The sequence below is a fragment of the Neovison vison genome, chromosome 6 (assembly GCF_020171115.1).
Source record: "Neovison vison isolate M4711 chromosome 6, ASM_NN_V1, whole genome shotgun sequence".
In the NCBI taxonomy this organism is placed as follows: domain Eukaryota; kingdom Metazoa; phylum Chordata; class Mammalia; order Carnivora; family Mustelidae; genus Neogale; species Neogale vison.
In genome coordinates this window covers 58016284-58025421 of record NC_058096.1, presented here as the reverse complement: position 1 = coordinate 58025421, position 9138 = coordinate 58016284, and positions in this window count along the sequence as shown.

Below are 9138 nucleotides of genomic sequence, written 5' to 3'. Positions count from 1 at the left end.
TGTTTTGGAAAGTTTTCTCAAACTGCCATGATGACAAAAATCACCTGGGGCACTGGTAAAACCAACATTTCCCAGGCCCCTCCTCTGAGGTCTCTGGAGCTCCTGATTCAAGGGGGGCCACCAGCCATCCCCAGAGATTCTTATCAGTTGGGAAACATCATTGGGAAGCACATGGTTCACAGTAGCTTTTCCTTGCTCACATGTGGTGCACTATGTATTGCATTAGTGAGCCAAGAAAAACAAAGGAAACATAAACTGAAGATACAGAAACCAAAAAGTTATCAGAACATCCTTGACAGTCCCCCAGCCCCTTCCTCCCAGTGCAATGGAGTTCTCCGTCTTAGAGAGAGAGCAGTTTGCTCCACAGTTGAACAGTTTCATTGGTTCAAAAGACATATCTCTTATTGTGTAGAAATCGGTTTCTTTTGAAGTTCTGTGCATTGTTCTTGTCTGATATTTGGAGCAACACAGAACAGGTCTGCTCACCTGTGCATTTGACAGTCTTTTTAAACATTGAAAGAACTCTCTTATCCCTTTTTGATTTTTTTCTTCGAGCTAAATATACCAAGTCCCTTCATCCATTATTGGTCATAGAACATGGTTTCTCTAGTTTTCACCTTCCTCTGGGGCCAACTTGAGGCTACCAATTTTCCTCTTAAAATGTTTTGTGATAAATTGGATAGAATGCTGTAAATTTCTAAACAGAACAGAGTCTAGACAAACCGTATTTCTATAAAAGATGCTCAAAATATATGGTCTGAAAACAACAGTGCACTTAGGTTAAAAGAAAATTTTTACCTCCACTTCTTTGACTTTGTATGTGACCTTGGATGAGTCATTTAACATTTCTAGGTCCTGAATGACCTGATCTCTGAAACCAGCATAACAATATTCCTCTGCCTACTCACTCACCTCATAGGATTTTTCAGAGGTTAAAGTACAAAGGAAAACATGTTGAATGATTATGGGCTACTTTTATGACAAAATCAGCATAGCTATGAAGCTATGTTCAAAAGAAGTTAGTTAAAAAGTAAGATATATTTAAATATTTAAAAATTAAACAAAAGAAAATGATTTGTTACCTGTAAACGCCATATAAAGTAAAATGTATCTGACTTTTAAAGTTTTTTTTCTCTTGCTCTTATAGGAAATATACCACACATTGGTTCATATCAAGTTCATGTCAATTTAATAAAAATCCATGATTTTTTTTTTTTTAACATAGATTGTGGCCAAGCCAGGTTATCTTGAGTTTGCAAACTGGAATTCTGAACTTTACTTAAAAAACAAACAAACAAACAAACAACAACTACAACAAAAACCCTTTCTTGGTTTCAGGATGAGGCTCAATAGCCAGGAGATTAGACAACTGTGAAATCTTAAAGAACTGCCTGTTAGGTCCGAAGAGAGAATTGGACACCACCTTCACTTCCTTGAGTTTGCTGGAATTCTCTTCAGAGAGGAAGGCGTGGTTTGCAGAGTGTCTTATTCCTCAATTCATTTAAGAGATTTTATTATCAGTACTTTCTTCTTTTTTTCTTTTTTCTTCAGTGTGATCTCAACGTCAGGTTTAGAGTAAATGATAAGTAGGCCTTTCACAGAAGATCGGGGCTTAGATAAATGGGAGAAATAAGCTCATTATAAGCATGAAGACTAAGCCTTGCTGATGTTTTCAAATAATAATTATAGAAGACCTTTTTTTTTTTTTTTTGTCTAATGGTGAGAATAAAAAGTAGGATACAAAATTATATACATACAGCATGATCAGAGGTATGTAAAATGTGTGCGTGTACACCTATGCACACCAAAAAATGAACACTGGAAGGAAGTAAACCAAAATATCAAAAGTGGTTATCGCAAGTCAGTGAGAATACAGGTGTTTTCTTCTCTTCATGCATGTATTTTCCAGATTTCCTATTATAAGCATGTATTGGTTTTATAATCAGGAACAAGTTAGCAAGAAATTGAAAGAAAGAACTTTGCTGCTAGGTGAAAAGTTGATGTTTGTATTAGAAGCAAAGTTTCATGGATGCATTTTTGTTTTACTGGTGCCAACTCCGGAAGGTGGGAAAAGGACCTTCCTTTATTCTTCTCCCCATTTAATCTGACATGTAGGATCCTCTTTTAATGATAGATTTCAGTGAGGGAAAGGCACCTGGGGCAACAATCAAGGGAGATTGCATTACACTGTGACAAAACCTTTAGAAACGCTCTTCTGTCTGGGCCAGTGAACGGACTGCAACAGGTGTAAGTCCTTTTTCTTTTTTAAAATCATTTTCAAGCAGACTTCTTACACACTGAGATACACACTGAATATTAAAAATAAAATAAAATAAAAAACAAAACAAAAAACAAATGACAGAACTCCCCCACCCCCCTGCCCAAATCCCACCAAAACCCTCTGTCCTATTTCTGAATAGTGTTAGGATTCTCACTTCACATTAATTTTCTGGTCCTTTATCTAAATCTGGGAAGTCAGGTCAGCAGCCCCTGATCATTAGAACGAAAGCTCAGTGGAAGTAGGAACGATGTTTGTTATTTTTACTTCATCTCTGTGTCCTCAGCATCTGGCCTAAGGTGGATCCTCATACGTACCAGCCCAGCAAGGTAGAAGCAAGCCCTCACACCAGCTGGCCAGCTTCCCTTCTCCCTGAGTGATAGTGCTTGGATCAAGGACAGAGGAAGCCAGAAAAACGTGGGTAGAAGGGAACTAAGTAGATTCTGCCATCCTAGGAGCAGGCTGGGGAGGAGGGCATAGAGGAGGGCTAGAGAATTGCCTGGATTCCCTTCCACAGGGAAATAACTTGTGGAATTCCAGACTTCAGACAGTGGACACCGAATAACAAAGACCATTGTTTAAGCCCTTTGGCTTCTTGCTGTGTTTTGGAAAGGGATGGGGTAGATTAAGGATAGCTATAAAGTAAGTCACTCAGAAATGTTTGAGAAAGTGTTGGGATGGGGTGGGCCTGACAGAGTGACAAGTCCAAGTCAGTAGGTCCCATGTCCACAAGAAATAAAGACAGAGACTTTGGCATACACTGTGACTTACCAGAACAGTTGAGCAAACCAAAGGGAGGCCAGGTCTTGGGAACAAGAAGTTCCGTGTGACTTCAGATAGACCCTCTATTACTGAGCTTGAACTCTGTAACTCTCTGACAGAGGTTAGGAATAGCCTGTGGGTTTGAGGTGTGAAGGGCAGATAGAAGTCAAGTGGCTAAAGCTCTTAAGCCATTTGGCCTGGGGAAGCTGAGAAAAGAGGTGGATGGTGTAGGGTGGTGCTGAGTGGCCTTGGCTGGCTAACCGGAAACAGTAAAGTGGACATCCTTTGAAGGAAAGCAAGGAAGTCTGCTTGGTAACCGCCACACGCCTACAATTTGCTGACATGCATAGAACTCCCCTTCCAAAATTCCTCTCCATGTAGTAAAGCTGCCGAGATTCTTATGTCTTCAATTACTGCCTGGAATGTGTGAGGATCCGAATGACTCACTATGAGAGGACTGAGTTCATAAAGCTGGAGTTTTAAGAGAAAAATCACTTTTGTCCCCCTGGGAGTGACAGAGGAGCAAGAGATCCTAATTGAGGTGCAGCATGACACACACACTACCTTTAATAGGCTTTAGGGTGTCAGCACCTTAATCTAAAGTAGTGACTCAAATGGTGGGATTTCAAGTACTTTGAGCAACTTGAGAGAAATATGAACAGAGGCTTCTGCAGGACTCCTGCCTGAGTGATCTGGACAGCTCCATATGAAGGCCAGGATGCGGTTTCCAAGGGATTCTTATCCATCCCTGGAGCGATTCGGACACAGCATGGCTAAATTAAATTCATCCAAGGTTCTATTCTGTGCATGGGAGTCCTTTGGAGCTAAAGTCACCAAATAGCCCATTTGCTAGTCAAGTCAATTCTGTGCTAGTCAAGGTGATCCTTTGTTGAAATCCAAGTCCTCCGACCTTGACTGTTGCCCTCCCCAGGGCCTGTTGTAGATGTGTTGACCTCCTTTTAGTTGGTCCTACCTACCATCTCTAGATTAACTGTTGTGAAACATTGCTTCCCTCATGGTTTTCTACTGTGCAGTAGACTCTGATGGCTTCCCAGTGAGCCCTGGGTCTGAGGATGTGGTTCTTGAACCAGCAACATTAGTGTTACTTGGAAAGTTGTGAGAAATGTAAATCTGGGCCCTTCTCCAGACCTACTAAATTGGAAACTCTGGTTGTCAGGCCCACTGATCCATTTTAACAAACCTGGAGTTTCAATAACCACTGCTGCAGAGCTCCGCAACCTGGCGTTCAAAGCACTCTCTCCTCTGTGGTCTTATAACAAGCAGCCTAGTATTTGGCACTTCCTGATCCTGCCTTGTGTCAGGGCTCTTTTTCTTTGTGTAATCTGGTCTTCGGAAAGGTAAACTCCTTGAGGTCCTGGTCTGTGTTTTCTAGACTTACCAACTTGTAAAATTATAAAACTGGAAGAATTTTATTCTCTCCACTCTCTTTATTTTGCAAACCTTTGAACAGTACTGCGCGGTGGACCTTCGGTTAGCAACTGCTGAATGAAATTACATGCCTGCAGGGGCCGTGGAGGTGAATTAGGACTGCTGAGACTTCAGCGTCATTGCCTTAATTTAGATTGTGCCTTTTGGCATCCTCTAAGGGCTTGTGAATGCCCGGGGAAAGCCTTGGATGCCTTTGCCAGTTTTTCCCTCATGGCCCCCTTGTATGGGCTTTGGAATTTGCTCCCCGAATACAAGGCAACACAGTGTTTTGAGATACAAATGGCAGAGCAGTTGAATTAAGAAAATAAAAACAGAACCAAAATTGATGTTGTTTTTCTTATTGCTGCTTTGAGACTCAGCATGAAATATGAATCTGTCATACCCAAGAAATAATATCTTGCCTGAATATCTAAGGCATAAATAAAAATTAATTGCAGCACACAGCTGTTAATTATCTGGCTTTGGAGCATTCCAGAAGCAGTTGCTCATGAATACCTATTCTGCTAAAGATCCCTCTCTTACTAGGACATGCTGACATTGACTATGATGTTGTTGATTGGTTGCATCTGCACAGTCTGGAGGTCCAGGCTGCCAGTGGTCATTACACTCGTAAGGGATAGGCTGCTGCCACAGTAATGGGACATGTTTGGCTTATGAAAGTACTCTTTCTCCGTCTCATGATTGTTCACACGCCAAAGGAAGATCCTTGACTTCCAAGGATGGCTTTGTGGTGATTCTTCTGAATGCTTTGGGCCATGGACATGGCAGACATTTGTGTGGATGTCACCATAACAAATTAATATGACTGGCTATATTCCCCAGACTATACATTATATTCCCATGGCTTATTGATTTCAAAACTGGAAGTTTGTACTTCTTGATCCCCTTCACCTATTTTCCCACTTCCAACCCCAACCCCATCCTTCTGACAACCACCAGTCTGTTCTCTGTATCAGTAAGTCTGGGTTTTGCTTTGTTTTGTTCGTTATACTTTTGAGATTCCACATTAAATGAAATCATGCTGTATTTGTCTTTTTCTGACTTATTTAGCATAATACTGTCAAGGACCATCCATGTAGTCACAAATGGTGAGATTTCATTCTTTATGGCTGAGCGATATTCACACACACGCATCACATTTTCTTTATCTATTTGTCCATTGATGGACACTTAGGTTGTTTCCATATCTTGACTATCATAAATAATGCTTCTGTAAACATAGGGATGCACATATCTTTTTGAATTCAGGTTTTCATTTTCTTCAGATAGATATCCAGTAGTGAAATTGCTGGGCCAACTGGTACTTCTTTTTTTTTTTTTTTTTTTTTAAGCCTTTGAGGAAGCTTCATGCTTTTTTCCCATAGTGGCTGCACTAATTTACATTCCCACCAACAGTACAGGAGAGATCCCCTTTCTCTACATCTTTGCCAACACTTTTTATTTCTTGTCTTTTTGATAGTAGCCATTCTGACATGTGTGAGGTGATATTTCATTGCAATTATGATTTGCATTTCCCTGATGATTAGTGGCTTTTTGTTTGTTTGTTTGTTTTACTATAGGTCAAATTCATTAAAAAACAAACTCACATGGAGTTTCCTAATTATTTTTGTGGTTGTTGTGTTGGGATTTGGTTTAAATAAGAGTGTTGCTACTTGTTTGTGAAGTTTCAAGGTAATTATAATGATTGTAATTTTGGAACTGCTGGCTCTTGTTATTGTCAAGTCCTTCCTGTTCTCCTGTTTCTGCTCCACACCCGTCCCCGAGCCTCCCATCATGATCTTCATGACCACAGCTTGTTCACTGAGACTTCTCGGCTTTCTGTGACCAGACCTGAGACCCAAGATAAAAGGCATTGAAGGAACTCTAATTCCACACTTTTTGTTCCTCAGCATCACCTTAATTAGGCTTCTGGTCTGCCTTTGCCTTGTATGTCTCTTGTTCTTTGGGTTCAGGATTCTTCTTGCACTACAGTTCTTGTACTGAGTTTCCGTCTCAGGAATTTGCAAAGTTTCCCCAGGTCCTTAAAGAACCTCACTCTTGCCATTCCCCCCTCTCTCAGCCATCAGGGCACTGTCCCTGCGCCATAGGCTGACTGAGGCTCTGCTGTCACAGATCAGGCTGTCTGATGCTGCCTGCCTGCACCTTGAGGTACTTTTTGCTTCTGAATTCCTTGGCATCACATGGTGCTTTCATATTGAGTGAACTTCCGCTCTTTCATGTTTGCCTCCTCATGCCAGTTTCCTAGCTGCATTATCAGCTCTTATGTACTGCCATATTTTTTAGCTACTTTGTTCTGCCTGCCAGACTGGACATTGTCCCAGCACCTGCAGCTGGACCATCCTCCCTGGTGGCAGGTCTAGTTTCAGGTCCCAGTGTCTTCTATTATGACCTGCCAAGACCTGGTTTAACAAATTCAGCAAATGTAAAATATGTCCTTCAAAGTGTTTATGTTTCAAATATTGTAGTTTAATTCTCTTTACTCCAATTAGGTTATGTTACATTTAAATAATTATTCCCACACTTTTTTAGTATTCTGTGTGGATGGTGAAAATGGTTGCTTTTCCCCGTTTGCAGGTCTTTTAAATAAAATGCAGAGGAACTTTGCTCTTAATGGAAATTATGAGCAAAATTATTTTGAGAAGAACTTTATATTTAGGGGTGCTATAATCTGATAAGATTTTTCCTGTTTCTGTCCTGATGTCTAAGGCAGGAACTTTGGGCCTAATTGTTGTGTTTATTATCCTTAATGTTGATTTAGATCTGAGGAGCTGAAGACTGGGCAAAAGCAAAGAAAATATATGTGTGCACGAGTGTGCATGCGTTGTATTGGAAGAGTGAATGGTAGGTAAGGTAGCAAGGACAGGGGAAGGCAACTATGTCTATTTGACGAGTGTTAAGGGATCCCTATTAATGTAATAGATACTGTTGATGTGAACACTTATGGGTGTATCAGGCAGTGTGCTAAGTACTCAGTGAAGCCCTCTTAAGTAGGTACTTTTTTTTTTTTTTTTTTTTTGGAAAGAGAATGAGGAGGGGGGGATGGGGGAGCAGAGGGAGAGGGAGAGAATCTTAAGTGTGGGCATGGAGCCTGATGCAGGGCTCAATCTCATGTCCCTGAGATCATGACCTGAACTGAAATCAAGAGTCAGATGCTTAACTAAGCCACCCAGGTGTCCCAAGCAGGTACTAATTTTGTTTTCACTTCGGATAAGAGAAAACTGAGGTTTAGAGAGGTTAATTAATTTACCTGAGTCCACACAGGAAATAATCGCTAGATTAGAGAGTTGAACCCCAGGAGTGTAACTCCATATTAGTATCACCGGTTATTCTGTTTTCCTGTTCTTCACTATGATGTTTCCTGATTATTCTTATAGGAGCAGAGACTAGAGAATATAGGCAGAAAATAATTAACATGTATTAGTTATAATTTTCAAAGAATTTTTACATTAATCCTCAAAAAAAGATAAGGTAAGTAGTATTGTTGTCTCCATTTAAGAGGGCAAAAGAGGCTCTGAAACAGCGACTCTCTATTATCATAATTAGCTTCATTTGGCTCTTGTTTACTGTTCCATTGTGGGAGTCTACCACATTATCCTGATGGTAGATGTTTGGATATCTTCCAGGTTTTTTGTAGTATATAATGTTTCTATAAACATATGCATATTTCTAATGCACATTTTGTGTGACTTTTTCTCAGGTGTATACCTAAGAGTATATATGATAAAAATGACATTTAAGACCATATATATAACCATGCATACAGCATGTCGTGAAGCAGTAATTTTGATTAAACTAATTCTGTGAACCTGGGATAAAAAAAAAGTTTCAGTAAACCTGAAGTCTCACCTTCTCCTCCCCCAAAACAATCACTGGGCTTGATGACTTGTCTAGGGCAACCAAATGGTGGGCTAACTCTAAGTTCTGTAGTTACAGACAGTTCTTAGTCCTGTCCTGCTTCTATACATGAACATTATTCTCACCATTCCACTTGGGTGGCCTGAGAAATACAAACTTCACAGGTTCTGAGGAGAGATTATATACCACTGAGTTGCAAGACTGTTTTTGCCGAAGAGATTTGGTTTTGAGAAATTACTCAGTAATGTTTATATTGCTTCACCCATGGGCCTGTGTGCTGTTAAGCTTGAAATGAAAAGAATGGCTTCGTGGTTTAGTTTTATGAGGGAAGCCATAGAGTTGTGATCCAGTGCATATAACATTGAAGGATAACAATTTAAAGTCCAATAACTCTTGCCATTTATCTTCACCAAAGGATCTCCACGAGTATGATGAGAAATTATAGACTAAGAATTTGGAAGAGTTACGTGCAATTTATGGTTAAAAAAGGAAGTGCTAAAGTTTTCTGGAATGTTCCAAGTCTGTCATTAGAGAAGGCATGAAGAGAGCCCAGGGTTATTGACTCTTTGGCGAGGTACGCTGGCAGGAGTAGATGTAACCAAACGATTCAGTGGTTCTGAATGGCTTCAGCTTCCCTTGAGTGATGATATTCCTTTTCCAGGGGCCTTGCTCATTGAAGGAAGACATAGAGGAGCCAGCATGAACCGATTCCCCAGAACCTTTAATAAATGATGATATGGTGGCAGTCATATTAATACAGCTTTTGTAATATGCTCTCTGATTAGTGTTTCTTC